The sequence below is a fragment of the Passer montanus genome, unplaced genomic scaffold (genome assembly GCF_014805655.1).
Source record: "Passer montanus isolate IOZ18808 unplaced genomic scaffold, ASM1480565v1 scaffold27, whole genome shotgun sequence".
NCBI classification, from domain to species: Eukaryota; Metazoa; Chordata; class Aves; order Passeriformes; family Passeridae; genus Passer; species Passer montanus.
Window position 1 is genome coordinate 5,017,331 of NW_024367372.1, and position 20,432 is coordinate 5,037,762.

The 20,432-nt window shown below is 39.4% G+C and overlaps 1 protein-coding gene across 1 annotated transcript in view; it reads right to left on the reverse strand.

Moving 5' to 3' along the window:
• Window positions 1-236: 236 nt before the first annotated feature.
• The window catches only part of LOC120503824 (translation initiation factor IF-2-like), a 92,883-nt gene continuing 72,687 nt past the window's right edge, over window positions 237-20,432 (reverse strand). The window contains exon 3 of the mRNA XM_039712833.1: window positions 237-370. The gene's annotated coding sequence lies outside the window, so the exon portion shown is untranslated. The remainder of the gene's footprint in view (window positions 371-20,432) is intronic.

Here is a 20,432-nt window from a genome sequence, read left to right on the forward strand (position 1 = left end):
GTGTACACAGAAAAGGGCCTAGAGACTGGAGTTCCTGCCAAAACCCCAGAAGCCAGAAAAGAACATCATGATTTTAAAAAACATTCTTGTAAGACATTTACCAATGTTTATGCAAGTCTTAGTCCATCATGCTTTCAGTTGATTGAGAGCATAAGGTGCTGTGTTTCCTGTAAGTCAAGAAAAGCCTCTGGAGAGATAGGAGCGACACCTTTTTTCACCTTGATGTCATATGATCTTAAATTTCCTCAAGGATTCCCTTGGATCCTCCTCTGGACTTCTGCAGTCTGCAAAATCCCGATTAAACAAGACTCCTATTTGTTTTAACAGCCTCGGATTTCATTCCAAGAGTGCCACAGTATGTTTGGAGTACCTGTGGACATTAATTTAAAATTGTCATCTGAAATGTGTTTACTGCATGCTCCTGGACTAAAATGTGTTTATTGTTATGAGCATGGAACGTGCATTGTTATATAAATGTTTAATGTATGTATAAGCTTATATTATTTTGTTCTTTCTGCATTTCCTTGTTGCTAAGAATCGTTCAGTCTAATTTGTGTGCGTATTGTAAGAATACATGCAAACAAATGCATCATATCAGTACTGGTATAAGCACAAACCTAATGGAAGCATCCACTTCATGGTCTGGCTCTGCCAAATATTTACTATCACATGGTCACTGTGTTTCAACAGACTGTAAGTGTATTACATGCACACAGAATTATACTGTCAGCTGTAAGGATCTAACATTGAAAAGCATATCTCTAATCTTACATTTTCTGTATTTCCAGAGTTTTTCTACTTTCCCGTCTAATTTGAGCAAAGTTTGAAATTAAATTGTTCTCTTTGAAATTAAATAAATTTCAGAAAACATTAATTAGGCACAAATCAACTTTTTAACTCTTGCACAAAATTTGAACCTATAATCAGAAGTGGCGAGGTCCAAAAAGAATAGCTCAGGAATTAAACTGACTTGAAGTACATTCTTTTTACTGACTTATGTATCTTTCTCGAATGAAAAAACCCAACCAAACAAAGCTCAACAAACAATCCACACAATTGGTGCACAGATGGTACAGAGCAGAACCAGATTCCTCTGCAGAACTGTAAAGCTTTCATGCCATGCAGTTTCTACACTGATACAGATTTTACCCATCCATCTGAGCTGCTAAGTTTTTGTGCACCGAGTGTGAGACTCATAGATTTGGCTCCAGAATCCACTCACCCCCACAGATAGGGGTATGTCTTACAGACTTTCCTAGCACACTGCCAGAATCTGTCTCCTGCTGCATGACCTGATATACCAGCTGCAGGTGGTTGGCAGCCCCTCTCATTCCCTGTCTCCCAGTGTGCTGCTCTGCCCAGTGGGACACTCTGCTGGGCTGCGTGAAACCAGCTCTTGCCCAGGTGCCAGGCTCCAAGGAACCTGCTTCCAGGTGTGTTTCCTGGCTCCAGCACAGCCACTTTGGCCTCTTTCCCACCACAAACCCCAACATGCAGATGTCATCTGCACAGGACCAGTCCACAGTTTTGTCTTATTCTTTGGAAAAGAAGAAACACGAGAGGACGGAGCCATTTTTAAATGAAGTTATGCAAAGCTACAGGCAGGGTTTTTTTTTTTTGCCAGAGCTTGATGATTTGAAAAATTTGTTCGCATATTTCTTCCAGCCTGTATCAAATATTCTGGGAAGTCATCTGCTTCTTCAAGCATCTTTTTGGTCCTCTGTTGTATCTGGATAAATGTATCTGAGGACTGCTGGCTTAGTGGACTTCTACTTTCATACTAATAATGCACTAAATTGTCATTATTTCCCAGACAACAAAAATAAATATTTCATTTGTTGTTCCATAACTTATTCCACTCATGTGGTTTCTTAAATTTTAGCTTATTTCAGGTCTGGCTCAGCCATATTTCATCAGGCAAAGCTGCCACCAAAGCTTGATGGGAGATTTGTCCAAGTAAAGGCTTTAGGATTTGACATGTACTATTTTGCTCTGTGTTTGTGCTGTTTCTGTCTTTCATTTGATTTGGAACACAGATAATTATATTTTAGATTTAAAACAACAACTTTTTTTTTTGTACAAATAAAATATTTGTTTTACTATACAACGCCTGGAAACACCTTCAAAGAGGTGATTTTAGTATCTTATAATTTTCTGTACACCATAAATAGTTACTTGGAATGTGCTTCTAGTTGTCTCCCCTAAAAGGAAAAAAATACTGACCAAAAGAATTTAAAGTGCTTAAGAGTTTTAACCACAAAGGATACACAGAGAAGCTAGAATGGCACATGGTGCTGAGCCTGTCAGATTCTTAAAATACCATCAATTTGGTGGTCTATAATCCTGTCACTCTTTTCATGTATCCAAAAAAAAAGCTTAACATCCTTGTTAATTGAAACTATAGCTTTCAGGCAAGAGATTTGATTTTTCCAGTATCAATGTTATAAAATCAGGGAGGATTTAGAGTAAGAGCATAGGGCTCTACTTTCTAAAAAACATACTGAAGATTTATAAAAAGATTTTCCAAAGCAGTTAACTCAGAAGGGTTCTCTTGTATGTCATGTTATCCACAATTTCCCCTTCCCCATTTTTATTGTAGAACTTTCTTTACAATCTTTGTCTTTTAAAATCCATGCGCCCCTTTTTCTTCCTGCCCATGAGAATTAATTCTTTCTCTGTGATTTCATTCCATCATACTTTTTATGACATTACAAAAGATTAGATTCAGAAAAATCCTGAGAACTGATCAAAATTAGTGCTCAGGCTTTCACAGGATTGAGACCTCTGAAAGAATTGCAGTCATGTTGAGGCATAATTTTCTAGCAAAAGCTATCGAGCGTTAAATGTGAGTTGTCCAAGAATATATGAAGCATAAGGATGAATATTTCAAAACGAAATGTTGTCCAACATTTTCTCTGAAGAGTCAACTATACAATTCCAAAAAAAAATTCTTGTTTTAAAAATCTAAGAATAGAAGGATTTTAAACCAGAAATGATAGTACTAAATAACATATAATCTACAGTGTATGAACTTTAGGACAATCTAGATTAACCTGGAGCTTTGTCATCATTATCACAATCATGTTATAGTTATTTATCAGAAATTTCTGCTTGTCTTCACTTATCTAAGTCTTACAAAAAATTATACAGAACCAATAGGACCAATGAAGCAGTAAATTGCAGTGCCACATATTTGTTGAGCTACACATGGTTTGTGTTGCAATTTGGGTTTGAGTGATTTGTTTGGTTATTTTGGTGAGAAATAAAGTATTCCTCTCCTCAACAGCAACAGCAGTGGCAGAGAAGAAGGATCAAGCCATTCTGAACTTTAGTAGATGCATTAGTCAGCCTGCCAGTCTTTCAGTATGACCAGTTTACTTTTTTTGCAAACCATTCTAAGGTTCTTTCGGTCAATAAGACAGAATTGGTGCTTCTTTCAGCAGACCAGCTTGGGGGGAAACTACCTTCATCATCTTCTGCCATATAGCACATGCTTACAGATGCCCTTATCCACTTCTCATCAATGAAATTGTAGGAAATAATTGTTGAGGACAGGAATCCTGAGAATTTCTGACATGCATGTCGAGTCTATTTGATGCTGACAATAAGGTCAGACCTTCATTTCACTGAGGTGTGTGTATATCCTTGAAACCTCTTCTCCATCTGACAGCAGCAACGTGTACAGGAGGTTGAAAGGGGGTGTCCTTCCACCAAAGGAGGACATCCTTGGATTAGCACTGGGTGTTTGTGTATAATGGGAAAGATGGAATCTTAAAAGTCTCTGTCAACCTCCATCACTGAAACGAGAAGAGGACCACCTTACAAATGTGACACTTGTGTCACAATGAAGGCTGAACTTGGATTCCTAAGTGCAAACAATCTGTGCATTTGACCTTTGCAGATACTGGCAGACTTGTATCTGGGAAAACAGCTGAGAAGTTAGTGGTTTCTTAAATGGGACAACTACCTTTGGTGATGTGTTTTTATTTGATGCTTGTCACATTTTAGATTCCATACAAAACAACCTTCCTGCACTGTGATATGGTATCCCTACAACTTCTGCTCCCTAATTGGATTAAATTTGTTTTCTTCTATCATCCATTCTTTCTTCATTTCTAGACTAATAAGGTTTTAGAAAAGTCTTGTAACAGTGTTCATAAGCTCTTGTCACGTATCATATATTACACAAAATCTCCTAGGTATTCTTTGATTTCCAGGTTTTCCAAACATCTCTCTCCCAGATCTTTTTGAATTATTATTTCCTTCAGCTTGCATTTTTCCAGAATGAATCTCATTTTGGGTGATATCCAAAGCCCATTGAGGTCAGAAGAATGTCTCCTCTTGACTTCAGTGAGCTTTGGATTTGTTCCTTTTATTTCCTATTTCCAGAAGCCAAATTCTGCACACCTTATTGTTTTAATAGGAATTTTGTATCAGCAAGGCAAGCAGTGTTGGCTTCCATAGTCTGATATTTTCAGACTCCTTTGCAAAGTATTTCACTCTTTTCACTAACATTTATAATGGCACAACGTAATTTACAAATATAAGTGCTGTTTATCTGTCACCATGGATAGCTAATGGAAATCTTAAGTAATACTTAAGTGAGTGAACTCTGTTGCATTTGGTACCACCTCTTTCCAAACTTGATATATGTTCTTCCATTACCTTTTGCTTTGGTCTTTTAATTACTTTGCAGATCATAAGGCTTTGTAAGGGTTTGGGAAAATATGAATAATTTGTGGGTAAAGTTTTGAAAGGCACTGTAATCAGATATAGAGTCCAGCTAGAGGTTGTATTTTACATATAACAACTCTTGCCCAGATTCAGGAAAGTGCTTTAACATGTGCTGAAATCTATCCTTGTTAAGAAATGCAACTAGATTCTTAAATGTAATTGTGTAAGTGAGAATTCAAGCTCATTAAAAGTTAAGGAATTCTTTATCTTCATTCCTGAATAGAGAAATATTTTCAAATAATGTCTTTTATATATTATCAGTTCTCTTAGATGTAAATTTCCAAACTGTTCTAAAAAGTCTATTCATCAGTGCATTATGGTTGTCTCTGAAGTGAGTGAGCTGTACACCTTGCCCAGGATTTGTGAGTGCAATTTAAAACTGGAGCAAGTTTAGTGAAGGGCCACCAAGATAGTCAGGGATTGAAGGATTTGCCTCAGGAGGAGAAGCTGAGGCTTGTTCAACATGGAGAGGATATGGCTTTCAGGGGATCCTGGAGGATGGGGCCAGTGCTGCACGATAGGATGGTTAGAGATAATGGGCAGAAGTTGAAAAAAGACAAGGTCAGGCTGGATTTAAGGAAAAATCAGTTTGGTCAGTCAAGAACATATCAGGATATGTGGAGGAGGTTGCTAAGAGAAATTGTGCAGTCCTTAAAGATTTTCAAGACCAAACTGCATAAGAATAAGTTGGTCAGATCTCACAGCTGACCCTGCTTTCAGCTGGAGGGTGGACTGGATAAACTTCAGAGGTACCTTCCAACCTGACTCATCTTGTGATCTTTTGATCCTATTAGTTTTCTACTGTTGCTTATGGTTCTAGTCTGCTCTTGGTCTCTTATTGGGTCCATAATTTTTTTTCCATGTATCCAATTGCTTTTCTGGAAGGAGAAGAGATAGTGGAAAGCAAGTACTGGAATTCCTTGGACTTCCTGGTGAAAAGTATTAACTGTATTTCTCTCTTTGGAATTTTTTTTCATTTCTCAGTACCTGTACCTCTTGACACACCAGTTTAATTGTCAGTGGTTCATAAATTATCTAAGTAATTATTTTGTGATCTGTGGATGCATATGCCCTCCTTCCAGTTTATATTTTTTTCCTAGCTGTTTATTAAGTACTTGTTATAAATAAATGTACCACTTAGATTCTGCTGGTCTAGTTGCTCAGGCGTATTTTCCTTAGTTTTCTTGTTTAAGATGATTGTTTTAATTATTCCTTTATTCTTTCATTTTTCCTCTTTAATATTTTGTCAATTTGAGTGATATTTCACAGAATCACAGATCACGGAATGATTGGGGCTGGAAGGAACCTCTGGAGCTCATTTGGTGCCACCCCCTTTCTGCAGCAGGAGCAAATGGAGAAACTAGCCCAGGTCCATGTCCAAATGACTTTTGAGTATGTTCATGGATAGAGACTCCACAAATTCCCTGGGAGACCTGTGCCATCACTCAGTCACCCTCACAGGAAAAGCAGTTTCCTGATGTTCAGATGGAAACTCCCTGGTTTCCGTGGGTACCCTTGCCTCTTTTCCTGTTCACTGGGCACCACTGAAAATCTGCACACCTTCAGGTATTTATTTACACTAGGAACATTTTTTTCTCCAGGTTATGCAGTCCTTTCCAGGCATTTTTTAGTACATGGAGTTATTTTAAGACATTTTAAGTTCATACATAACAGAGGGCCTGCAAGGATAAAGAACAGCAGCTGAAGAAATCTAAACCCAGTAGTTTATACAAACTATTCATATGCCTAGAGCTTTAGTTGGGTTGTATGTAGAATTACAGATTGACTGAGCAGGTGAAGCCAATTTTTCAGACCATGGTTCAGTGCTTTACTACCAAAAACTTGAAGACTAATATATAGTCCTCTATTAAAATTAGGTGGAGTTTTCCTCAGTATTTTCCTCATCTTTTATCAGTAAAAGTTCTAGTTTCAGCCTAGGTTTGTCTGGGGCAGGACACTTCAGTTTTTGTTTCAGTATCTACTACAAGCACACAAACCTCTTGAAAGATATTTCAGGGAACAATAATCAACAAGGACCTACTCTGCCCAGGAAAGTTAATATATGAAGAGGTAATTCTAGCCAGGTAATGTTCCTACACAGAAGATATTAAGAATTTCTTAAAGGCAGGTTTTGTGGTGCTGTCTACTCAAGATGTAATGGACAAACAGATCCTGATTTGGCCAGTGAATGAATGTGTTTGTCAAAAAACCCCCAAATTTTGTAAAATAAAGTCGCCCGAAGTGGGAACAAGAAAGAGAAATTAATCTCAAAAAAAAGAAAAAAAAAGAAAAAAAAAGAAAAAAAAGAAAAAAAAGAAAAAATGAAAAGAAAGATACAATTTAAAACTACTTTGAGTTGTTTGAATTGTACCGTTTGGTTAAAATAAAGACCTCCAGTTTAAACACTTACAGTTTTTTAGAATGTGAAAATTTGAACCTTTTTACCAGAAATGTCTGATTGAAATAAATTTAAAAAGTTTTTTCCACTTTAGCAAGAAATGCATAAATTTAATTTAATTTCTTTGAAGAAAGGGTTCAATGGAAGTGACAGTTTTCTGGTAGAGAATTATCTGACATATTTTTAGCATTTTGTGTAATTCCTTTAACTGAAATATCTCAGTTTTCATTCTATTATAGTTGTATAGTTTATAAAGATAATTAATTTGTATTTATGAAGCACTTAAAGACAGAGAAAATTAATCTCCAAATGGAATTATAAAAAATACTGTGGTAGTCTAAAAGACACCAATGAAATTAAAAGGCATGGTCAGGACTACCCTGAATCATGGATATAAATTAATATTTCATTTAATTAAGTAATTAAAATCTCTGTAGACTTTGTTGTTCAGAGTTATATCAGGCAGGCATTATGTGCAAAAATGCGTACACACCTTTTTCATTCCTACTTACAAATGGCATTTAAATTCATCTGTCACTTTACCATCAAGTGATTTGGGACTGCCAGGTGCTTCTGTACTCTGCCTCACACAACTTTGGTTTTGACTGTCCTGAGCGATTTTGGATGGTCAACAGAATGTACAAAGTTTCTATTTGCTCCGTGTCTGAGGTTACTCAGGAGCAGGCTGGAGAGCAGGGATTCCAGCAGAGACCTTGTAACACACTGTGAGCAGCTTCTTCCCTTCTGACAGCTGGCTGCTCATCCCCTCTTTTCCCTCCTAACTTGAAAAAAGGTAATAATACTCAAAAGGACCATTCCTCTTGTGCCATGGTAACTTTGCTCTCTTAAAGGCTGGTGAATTTTCCCCAAGCTCCATGGAAATCCATGATATATGCACAAGAGTATAGAATTGCAATGCTGCAGTTACCAGATTGTCTTATCCACATGCTCCTTTGGACAAGCCTAATACATTTTTGAGACATGACTTCCATCTGCAGATCTGCATTGATTCTTCTCCAGTTAAAATCTCTGTCACAGCTGTAACTCCCATCATATTGCCATACTAGGGTAGACTTGTTAAAATATGCAGTCTTTATCTTCTAAATTATTTGGATGCTTACCCTTTGATTCCCCCCAGTACTATTTTGCTTCTTTGTTTTTTTCATAGAAAAAGAAGGCAAAAGTGAACAAAATACCACTTATTTTTCTGACTAAATAATTAGCACTAGTGAGCTCATTAAATAATGCTTATAATGAAAACCAAATTCCAGAAGTTTATTTTATGCAAGGAAAACAAAATGAAACAAAAAAAAAATCATTTAAGATAAAGTCCTGCATCTCTACTAATTAGTTACTAATCCGTAACTAATTAAATAGCCTTGTCTTTATGTGCTCTCTGATATTATTTTCTGTGTTTTGATTTTCAGATACATATGTATCCAACTTTTATAGAAAGAAAATTAATGTAGGCTTTGGCTCTCACTCAGCTTCATCTGGCATATACACATCTGAGATCTGTAATAGAAGAGACTGCTTTAGAGACACGCACATTCACATCAGTATCACGTTTCTAAATTTCACAACAATCTTCATTGTCAGGCCTTTATACTTCATACTTTGTGCTGGATTTCCCTATTGTGTCACTTGGCATTTCTGCCTGTGGAGCCCTGAAAAAAGCACCGGTAAATTCAGTTGGAAATTGCCTGTGCTCTTGACATTTTCTGCTGTTGAAAACGTAGCAACAAACAATTCAACTCTGATTTTCAGCTCGCCTCAAACTTATAGAAATGGTGTAACTGCTGCCTGTTTCTAATTATTCCTGAAAAGCCAGTAAAGGGTAGTATGAAGTATTCAGGAGAATGATTCAGAGTCACCTCTGACATTATTCCTGAAAAGCCAGTAAGGGGTAGTATGAAGTATCATTCAGGAGAATGATTCAGAGTCACCTCTGAATCTTTAGCCTCAGCTCTTGTTCTCTGACTGATGACGTTCTCCTTGCTAAGCCTGAGGTGTGCTGCCCAGCCCACAGGTTGCTCTTAGAGTCTTTTCTGCCCAAGGCACAATATCACACTGATGGGGGTTCAGAGATGGTGAGGATATAATTTTTCTTAGAAATAATAAAAACAAAGAAACAAGTGGCTTAAGGAAGTATTCTATTATTAACAGCATCATCTGTGGAAAATTCTCTGCAGCTCATCAATGACATCAGCAGTTACCAAATATTTGAGCTCATCACTGCTACACTCTTATGACAAACATTCAAAACTGGATGCCTGTATTTAAATAGGCTCCTGAATCTATAATGACATGAATTTTTTTAGATAGTGTGATGTTTGGTTGAGTTGTAGCTCATACTCATTCACTGAGATTTGTGGATATCTGTCACTGAGAATTAACAACTTTACTGACATGAGGGAGACTAAAAAAGGCATTTAAAAGCTTAACATTAGGCTAATAAATGTGTTAATATTTTGACCTAATTCCTAGAAATTTTTCTTTTGTTATCTTAAAAACGCCCACAGTGAGTAAAGCAATTTTTAAATGTCTTGGCCTGGTAGTTATAGCATCTTAGAATCATAGAATTGTTTGAGTTGGAAGGAACCTTAGAGATCATCGAGTTCCAATCCCCCTGCCACTTTCCACGAAACCACATTGCTCCAAACACCATCCAACCTGGTCTTGAACACTTCCAGGAATGAGGCATCCACAATTTCTCTGGGCAGCCTGTTCCTGTGTCTCACTACCTTCTGGGTAAAAAATATCTTCCTTATATCTAACCTCTCCTCTTTTAGAGCCATTCCCCCTTGTCCTGCCTGTGTAAAAAGTTGCATTCCCTCCTTTTTACAAGCACCACTTAGGTGCTGGAAGTCCACAATCAATTCTTCCTGGAGCCTTCTCCTCTCCAGGCTGAGCAGCCCCAGCTCTCTCAGCCTTTCTTTGCAGAAGAGGTGCTCCAACACTCTGATCCTTTTTGTGGCTCTCCTCTAGACTCACCCTAACAGGTTCATGTCTTTCTCCTGTTGAGGACCCCAGGGCTGGATGCAGAACTCCAGGTGGGGTCTCATGAAGGCAGAGTAGAGGGGCAGAACCACCTCCACTGACCTGCTGGCCACACTGCTTTGGGTGCAGACCACGAGTTAAAACTTACTCTAAATTTTAATATTGGTACAATCAAATAAAAAAATTGGTAAGGTTTCTTAGAGACAAACAGAGTAGAAGAAAAATCCTACCAAAATGAAAAGCAGGTTTATTGCTTTTCCACACCTTTTGGTATGAGGCAGTGAGACAGAAAAGCCCTGTATGAGTTGGATGTAAAATGAGCAGTTTCAGTATGATTGTGTTTTGTTTTATGTAGACAAATAAATACATGAGTAAACGTGTCTGACTGTGATTCTTGAGGAGTCTTGATCACTCATAGCTTCCTGGCTTACTGCATTAATGCTACTATTTAATATGGATTCTTTCCTATTTCATTTAACACTGTTCTCACTTCTTCTTAAGTAAATCTCACTCATCCTACCTTCATTCCTCAATGATGTGTTTATTTTCACAGTTCTCTCAACCATCTCTTGCACAGGCAAGCTCACTGACCATTTTTCAGTAACTTTTGAGACCTAAGTATGTACTTTATTCACATGATCAGCTGGTAATTTAGAATCTAGGTCTCTTCATCCTCTTATTTCCTGGCAGCTTTGTCTAAAAACTATCATGGGGCAGCCAGTCATCCTCAAGTGCTTCATGCAAAAGCTGATCTCTGCAGAACTCAGATAACTATTGTCTTTAGGGATCTTCTTTACTGAACACCCATTGTCCAGTGTTGTGTGCTTACCTTAAGGTATATTTATTATTTATTCAGTGTGTCACATGAGCATCTGCACAGCAGAAAACAGCAATTTGTGGAACTTCAGTCCTAACATGCAAATAACTCTTTTGTAATAGAAGCTGCCTCATCTCTCGTGCTCAAAAAATAAAAGGAGCAAATATTGAAACACAATGAAAATGAACAGATAACTTTATTCTAGCTTAGTAACTTGGATTCTTTTTTCTAATTAAAATGGAAAGTTCTTCAAACAGTAGAAAAAAGATTTATTTTTTTCTTATCAGGGATAGTATTTACAACTGCAGCTCCTGAAGATAACCATCTCCTGTGTTAAAATGCTTTTTTTTAAAAATCACAGCCAGAAGCAGGCATAAATTCTCCCCTTCCTATGTTCACAGCTGGACCAGTGATTTCTGTGTTGCCTCTGACATACCAGACACATGGCATTGCTGGGATTCAGATAAGATGAATTATGGCTTAGACCTGAAGTTTCTTTGTTAGTTTTACATTATAGCATATAATTTTTGTAAAGTATAAACCTGAATAAAACTCTCCCATAAAGAAAGCTCTCAAATGGTCATAGGCTCAATGTCCCTCCATCCTTTTTACAGGAAGAAAAATGACTAAAACTTGAAGTCAGACTCTGGCATGCTTGAATACCATATGCCTGCACTATTGAGAGACTGGAGCAGAGTATCTGGAGAAAGATGAGAGAGTGTGGGTGGCAATAGAAAAAACAACCACGACTGTAAGTTAGCAAGATAATATCCTTACTTTCTTCTGTGGGTCTCAAGAGTGATTAAAAAAACATTGGTGTTTTAAAAATATTGCTGAGGACTACAGTGTGACTCATAATGCTTCAGAGAATGGAATTCTTGGAAGTTTCAATGTAATGCCAGATTTTAGAATGGAGGGCAGCAGAGCTGCAGAGAAGTAACATGAGGCTTTGTTGATGGAGAAAGAACATTTCTGAGGAAATTCAAGTGAGAGAGAGAGAGAAAGGAAAAGAATGGGCCTGGGGAGATATGACAAGACAATTACTTATACTGAGAACTGTTGCTTGCACTGATGGGAATGTTTCACTGCTTTTTGAGGTTTTATTGGCCAGCACGCCTGCCTACACAACACTTGGTCATATGCACACCAGGGGAAGATAAGTAACTGTGTTGACCAGTCAGACAATGAAAGCAATTACGAGTCCAAAAATCTATCCTAGAGCTGACCTTAAAGTTTTAGATAAAACTTTTCCTTTTCTTTTTTTCTTTTTTTTCTTTTCTTCTTTTTTCTTCTTTTCTTTTCTTTTCTTTTCTTTTCTTTTCTTTTCTTTTCTTTTCTTTTCTTTTCTTTTCTTTTCTTTTCTTTTCTTTTCTCTTTTTCTTTGTTTTGTTTTTTTTGGAGAGTGTGTAAATATCTGGTGAGTTAGTACTTTTATGAGGGAATGTATTGGTTAAATGTTGGGAAGCTTTCTCAAGTCAGAATAGCCTTTCTGGTCAGAATAAAATCAAGAAGAATGCTGGTCATCTGGAATTAAATAGTGGCCTCACAGTTATGGCATGCACCTGATATTTTGCTTCACACTGTAACGCAGCTGTTTTATATCCTCAGTAAGCAGCTTTGCTAGGAAAGTGAACAGTCTTTCTCCAACCATTTGCCACAAGTGCTGACCAGTGCCTCTTCCCTTAAAGTTCCGAGAAAATGGTTTCTGTATTTCACAGGCTATGACATTGTCCAGGTTATGGAATTTCCAGTTCAGATCCATGGACATGGGCTGGGCTTGTACCAGAATATTCTCCTTTAAGTGAGTGTCCTCACTATCTGGCAGCTGAGGAAGGGTTGAGTTCTCCCTATTGCTTATATTGGAAGCCTAAATGCTAAAATTTAGGCTTTTTGTTTACTATTTTTAAGAGCATTCTTATAATCTAGGTCTCTCCTATAAATTCTAGTTTGTGCATATTATTAAATAAAAGATATTGGTTTGGAGTTCTGAAAATGTGTCAATGGCTTAAATGCAGATAATGCTGCTGTCTAGATGGAAAATTTGCATATGTCATAAACATTTAATGATTATTTGTCTGATAATTCACATATAAAAGACGCCATTACTTGATATTTGATATTTACTTTAATATTTGGTATTTCCTGTCTGAAAAAAACAAACCCTTATAATCAGCAGGGGAGCAAACATGACACCACTCATATAAGTGATGGTTCTATATCACAGTCAAATAAATATCCTAAGTGAACAATTAGTTGATACATTCTTGGCTGAGATTTCTTCATGTAATTTGATCAATGAAGTGCTTGTATAAATTAAGTGATCAGTTAATTTATGACCAGTTCCTGAACAATTCATGAACAGGAAGACACACTACAGACCAGGGAATTTGAATAATGTATATTTTATTTCACTTGAATAGCTGGAAAATGTATATTTTTGAGTTGGCTAAAATGGAAAATGAAATTTCTTTTTTTTTTCTGGAAAATTTAATCTAGCTACATTTCGAAACAAAATGTCTTAAATGAAAAAGGTGGTCTATTATGAAAATGAGCATAAAGTGTTTTGTTTTACTTTTATTGTTTTTATGTTATGATAGATTCTTGGTGGACTAATTCTGCAGTTTTCAGATGAATGACACATGGATTTTTACCAGGTTGAACTAACAATTGGGTGCATAAAAAATTTGATTAAACATATTTCCAGATTTTCTGGGCTTCTGATCTACCAATTCCTTCATTTCCCAATGCAGTGAACTGAGAAACATTTATTCATTATGGGGTTAGTGCAACTATTCCCTGCCATCCACTAAATTTCATAATATGTGAACATAGCCAGACTGCTACAATCTCAGAGTCAGCAGTAAAATCTACAATACATGATGATAGTAGGTTCCCAAATAGACAAGGCTTTGTCCAGAATGAAAAAAATGCACTAAAATTTTGAGTAAACAGCAGCAAGTCAATCTGCATCTTCTCAGTTTGTGTAGGAGAGATAAGTCAGAGCTTGGAAACATTTTCTGTTATGCACATTAATGGATGTACAACCCATCCAATCACTCAGGAGCTAATACTGCACTTTTCTGTTCTATGCATAAAAAATGTCATGCCAAATGACTCTGAGTGGTATCCATAATGATGAATTTACAGCCATCAGTAAGGAGACTTCTTCGATTGTCTGCATTAAAGCAGCAGATGATTATGAACCCATCCAGTGATGCTTTTCCTTTGCCTTATTAAAAAGAACAGCATACAAGGCAATCATACCCTTGGGTGTCTTTTGACTTGCTCAAAAGTATGACTTAAGTGTTGATTTCTTTTCCAAAAAACCCCAAATTCCATTTTGCAATGATGACACATCCATTGTCTAAAAACGAACGACATGGAAATTGCAAATGAACGCCCTGATTTCTCACCTGGTAGCAAAAATAGCACCAGGTTTCAGAGGCAGTATTTATCTGTGCATGTCTGTCAGCTGTCAGTGCACGGGAATGGATAATCTTCTCCCTCTTCTCATTGTCCCACAGTTTGGCCCTTATCTCAGGAATTTGTGTGGTGTGGTCCCTCTCAGAGCCCTCAGTGGCTTCTTCCCCATCATCTGGCCCTTGAACCACTATCCTGCTGCATGGAGCAAGAGAGGCTTGACAGATCTAGGAATGAACTGTGAGTCAGAGGGCACTTTCAATAACTGGAAAGACAGAATAAACTCTGATTTTCCTTTCTGTCAAGCCTCTTTTCTTGGGATTAGATTTATTAACAAACCAGAACATTTCAAAGTGATTTCATAGAGGCACAGAATATGTGGCAAAAGAAAAAAAGATCTTTCCAGCTTCCAGCAGTGTCTGCAGGAAGTGCTAATATACATCTTTCTGGGTAGCTTCCTACCCAGCTTTAGAAAACAGATGTACTTCTAAGGTATGTACCAATTTGTTTCAGTTCTACTGGTAAATCGCTATGGGGCTCCTCCAAACCTGTCTTTGTGTTCATGAAAAGGCAGCAGAAGACTTTTACTCAGTTAGTAAAAAAACCTGAAATGCAAGATCCATGACATTTCTTCCTCAATCTGCTCTTTTTTCTTCCATTTTGATCCTCCCAATAGATAACTTCTGGAATTTATTACGGCTGAATGAATCAACTGAAGACATCTCACAGGAATAGGAGAGGTCTGCATGGTCAGTTCTGGGGAACAGTTCCAAATTCTTCTGTTGCATTTGCTTACCACACTTTTGCTCTCATCAGGTAGATAGAACAATTGACTCAGTTTGATGTCATGGTAGATTATTTAGTATCAAAGATACTTCAGTCAACCAAACACTGACAGAAATGCACACAGACTGCATGAACATCAAATGGACTAGAACCCAGCATAACAATTCCTGTGGTATGCCTTCTAGAGAAGGCAATATACAGTTAAAAGAACAAAAAAACCAATTAAGTGAAATAGAGAGAACTAGACAACTGAGTTTCAACTAATTTCTTCAATTTCCCCAAAGCTGTTCATTATTCACCATGCAATGGATGTGTTCCACTTCTGAGTGAGAATACACAGAAATTAACTTAGTAATTTTAAAAATGTTTTTTATATTTATCACTTCTTGAAATAGCTATTTTATTGTGTAAAATGCCCAACTCCCTGCCTCTCCCTTTCCAATGTTCCAAATACACTTTGGGCTAATTTTGATCTCTGCAATTGTATGTGTCTGTGTGTTAGTGGCACAGTATGTTCTCTATGTCCATGTGCTGCAAATCTGGTTGACAGCAGCCTTGCACCCTATTCTTTCCTGATTGTCCTTCATCACAAATGGAAAATGATCAAATAAACAATATTTTTTTTCTTGCATGGAATTGTGCAACTTCCAGAATTTCTTCAGCTCAGTCCCATAGTTTTTTAAGGGTCACTTCCATTAGAATGATTCTTAAAAGTCATAACATATATATAAAAATTGTATTTATAACTTAATAAAATGCATTTTAAATAAATATGTATTAAAATTTATCCAAATGCTATGAAATTGTTTTTTTATTCTTAGGAATTATTCTTACTGTAAGGTCTTTGGCACTAATGGTATCTTTGATGTAATTATGTTTGCAAGTTATATGAACTCAGAGAAAGCTCAGGAAGATGTTTCAACACAAAATTTTTAAAATTTATGGTACTTGAAGTGAGGTTCTATGCAGTGACACCTCATTTAATTTCTGTAAGGTGGTACATAATTTAAGAAATTATGCCTGACAACCTGTAGTGATTAAATAGCTGTACTGAAGTTTGTCACTGCAAGGGATTAGCTCAGCTGGTTAGTGTGGTACTGATAATGCCAGAGTTGTGGGTTCCATCCCAATGTGGACCATTCATATAAGAGTTGAACTTGATAATCCTTGTGGGTCCCTTCCAGCTCAGAATATGCTGTGATTCTGAATATATATCCTGACTGACTCTTCAGGCAAGAAGATCAAGATGCAAGAAAAATAGAAATATGACTCTAAAAATCCAACCTGGAATGACTTGGAATGGAATGTGAAAATCTCATCAAATGCAGACCACTGAAGCACTAGTTGCTTTATAAACCTAAGATGGTGAGAAGATGACATAAAAGAATGAAAGCTTCGTCATGGTTCTTACCCTCATTGCTAGGGGTTTCGTAAAATCCAAATCTGTTTATAATTTTCCACAGTGCCCATTGCTTTACAATAGATAATGGAATGCTCTTCTGCTGGGAACTATATGCCAGCTCATTCTTGAAGGCTCCAGTATGAAATGCAGCTCTTGGATACCTTTATCAGACTTTCAGGGATCACCTCCGTGTCGGGGTAATTCTGGCCACTGGGGATTTGTGTAGGGGGTTGAGTTACCTTACCCCATATGGCCATATCCTAAAGGTCCTTTTAAGATGGAGGATATTTATTTCTTGAAAGGAAATGGAAGCAAATACTTCCATGAGCAAAGTCAAGACGGAGCTATTAATTTGCCAGAGGGATGAAACAACATACAGACCTGATCTTCTAAGATTGCTTGGCACAGGAATTCTATGGACCAGGAGGGAGCCTTACTTTTGAGGGCACAAGCCCTGAGGAGAATTCTCATGCAAAACATACTTGCTGAAGGATTTTAACCTTGTCCTGTATTGCATTTTCACTTAGGAAGTACTAACTACTGTTCGCAATTCTAGTTAAGAGCTTTTTGGACATTAAGTTTTAGCACATTCACCAGTGTAAACCATTTCCAAAATCTCTGAAGAAGCAGGTGGAAGGCCAAGAAGATGAGAAATAAATGAGTTAGTCAATTAAGTGGAGGTCATAAAGGAACCCCTTTTCAAGAAGCATCATCAAACTTTTGTCTGAAAAGAGAAATTTGCAAAGAGGGAAGCAGGTGTCAAATTCTCTTTTGGCAGCTGGATCTCAAAAGCAATTCGAATGAAAAGCTACCTGATCTAAAGCTCAAGACACCAGGAGGATCTGCCTTAACAAGTGGAAGGAAACACATATCGATGGGGTTTACAGCTCTCATGCTGTAGGGATGCAGAATGGTGAGGAAATGTGCTGACATGCCTAAATTGCAGCAGGATATAGGACCCTGGCACTGGCAGTGAGGAGGAACTTGAGGATGATTTCTGAGCTCTATATGCAAACAGCTGTCTGTCTTCCACAGCATGCTGTAGAAAAATAGAGGTTTTGAACCATTAGAAAAGCAAAGGAAGTGCAATAGCCCAGATTTTGATCATAATTACACCCAGGTGGTTCTGAAGTGACTACACCCGTGTCATTGAAGTTACACCAGTGCAAAACTTGTGTGAGAACTGAATCAAGCTCTTTGTTTTCTTGCATTTGTGTACCAAAAGAGTACTCTAACAGCTCTTAGTAAATAATAAATTAATAATGATATGATGATCTCCCTTATGACTGGAAGAAATACAGAAAAATAAGTGTCAGAGTAAGAATTTGCTTGCAAGACTATTTGAATGTGTCATTTGTATTGAGTATAGGATGCTTTGCTGGACTAATTTTAATTTCTGGACCAATTTAAATTTTTATTTCAAACATCAGAAACATCCAATGTAGTCAGGTAGTATGTGGTGAACAATAGAAAGACTACAACATATAGGTCATAGTTCAAACGAGCAAGACCTTTGGTCTTTACATGGCAAAGTACCTTTAAATCCCCAGCAGAAAGTAGTAATGGAAACAACTAATGAAGGCAAGTGCTTTTTCTGTCTCCCTGCTGTAAATCAAACAAGATTTTAGTAGTTGGTTTCGTTTGTGTTTCCCCATTTGTGTCTCAGAATACACCAGATTGCAATGTTACATCACATTTTTAATGACTAGAACCGTGTCCTGAGATCCCCCTCTGACCACACCACAACTTCCTTCTTTCCTTTCTCCTCCTGGCTAGAGGACTGTATGTAATTATGATGAGGACATAATTCAATTAATTATTGACAGAACATGTAATTGCCACTCAGATCTCTCTCTGATAAATCTCTCTGCGCTCTCTGACTTCTGTTTGTCGTGCACTAGGGAGGTGGAAAGGCACTAAAAATGCGTTTTAAAGATAGGACGTTTCTCAATCCTTTGTATCAGTCGGAGAGGCTTCTGCCGCCCGGGGCTCTTTAGATGTACAGCGCATTGTTCTCGTCTGTGCTAAACAAGTATCCCCGAGAAAGCTCAGTGGGATGGAGGCTTATGATTCATTTTAAGTGGAGGATATAATAGAAGCAGATAACTTTGATTTGTGCAAAGGAAAAGTGTGATCTCTTTCAGGGATTCCAGGAATTCATAGCAAATTTTTCTTCTGTTGCTGATTAAAGAGAAAGTGATAAATAAGATCTCTGTGTTCGCTTTAAAGGAGGAATGTAGCTTTAGAAAGCTGATTTATTTAGGGGGGAAAAAATCCTGACCTCATATAGCCTTTGACCAAGATCTGCTAGTAGTAGAGAGTAAAGATGAGGCTGTTTCTGTTATTATTAAAGCCCACAGTGACCATTTCTGTCTGTACGACCGGAAAATGTCCTGGGGGCCAGGCCGGGGTGGGGATGCGCCCGGGTCTTGCCGTAATTTCGGATTACAACTAAAGCTCGCCAAAAGCGGATAAAGGAAAAAGATAACGAGGTGAGAAAGAGAAGAATGGCTTTATTGTAAAGTCAGGAAAACCAAGCTGTTAAAAAAAAAAAAAAAAAAAAAGCAATCGAGTACACAGTCTGCCCTTGTAGCCGAGAGAGGAGACCCGCTGCTCCTCTGCCTTTGTTTTTTACGGCACGGCGTGCGTGGGGCTGGGAGAGGCGCAGCAGGGCAGGGGCTGGGCCGGTGCCGGGAGCCGCGGGCAGCGGGGCGGAGCGGGGGCTCGGCTGTCCCGCAGCGGGGCACGGCACCTTCGCGGTGCCCGGGAGCCTCGCACCGGGGAGCAGCGCTCATTCTCCCTCTGGGGGTGCCCGGAGGGAGCCCAGGCTGATGTGCCCATGCAGGCGGGGAGCGCTGACGGGGGCTGGCCGCGGCTCAGGCACCCGCACCTTTGCCGTGCCTGGGCGGGCGCTGCCCGTGCCGGGGGGAGCGGGGTGATGCCGGGGGAGCGGGGTGATGCCGGGGGAGCGGGGTGATGCCAGAGGGAAGGGGGTGATGCCGGAGGGAGCGGGGTGATGCCGGGGGGAAGGGGATGATGCCCTGCCCAGCCTGTCCTGCTGGCTCTGCCGCCGAGGCTCCCCTGCACTCCGGGACTTCGCAGAGGGCTCTGTGCTTGCGCCCAGCTCCCGGCCAGGGAAGCAAGACCACCTCAGGGTGGGCTCTCGCCCCGCCGCCCCAGCATCAACCGGAGGCGCCTGAGCCGGGCGGAACCGGTGCCTTGAGCCCGGTGCCGGGGGTCAGCTCTTGGGGGCAGCGGAAAGGTGAAGAAGAAGGGCTGAAAGGCTTTCGACCCCGTCAGAGCAGGCGCAATGGCCAGGCGGGTCGGGAAGCCCGAAGCGGGCACCTGAGCCGGACCCTTTGACACCTCAGCAGAGCAGCCCGATTATCAGGGAGGCTGTGGGGGCGAAGGGGACGGACTAGCAGGGTCGTAGCATCTGATTTCCCTGTGAGGGACCACTCGGTGCTGCTTTTGTTGCGGGGAGAGGCGGGAGCAGTTACGCGTGCTGGTCTAAGCCGTGAATGTTGAGAGACTGGAGCACGGCGGGTCCAGAGGAGCATTGTCAAGACCGGGGCTGTAACGCCCTTACAAAAGCTTCCCGCGGGTTCAGTTCAGCACTGCGGGCGCGACTCGGAGCCCAGCTGCGAAAAGCGGCGCTCACGGCTTGCCCCGCCTTCGGACCGTGCACCCCTCTCCAAAACTTAGGGGCTGAACAGCTCGGGCGCCTCGTCCCGCTGCTGTCAAGGACGTGGAGGCGTTCAGAGGCGCCACGGGTGGTCCTTAAAGACCCACTCTCTCCGGGCAGCTTCGTACGGCTCCTGCGGACGCTGCGGGATGCTCTCCACGCCCTGTCTCACCTGTCGGGGTCCAAGGCA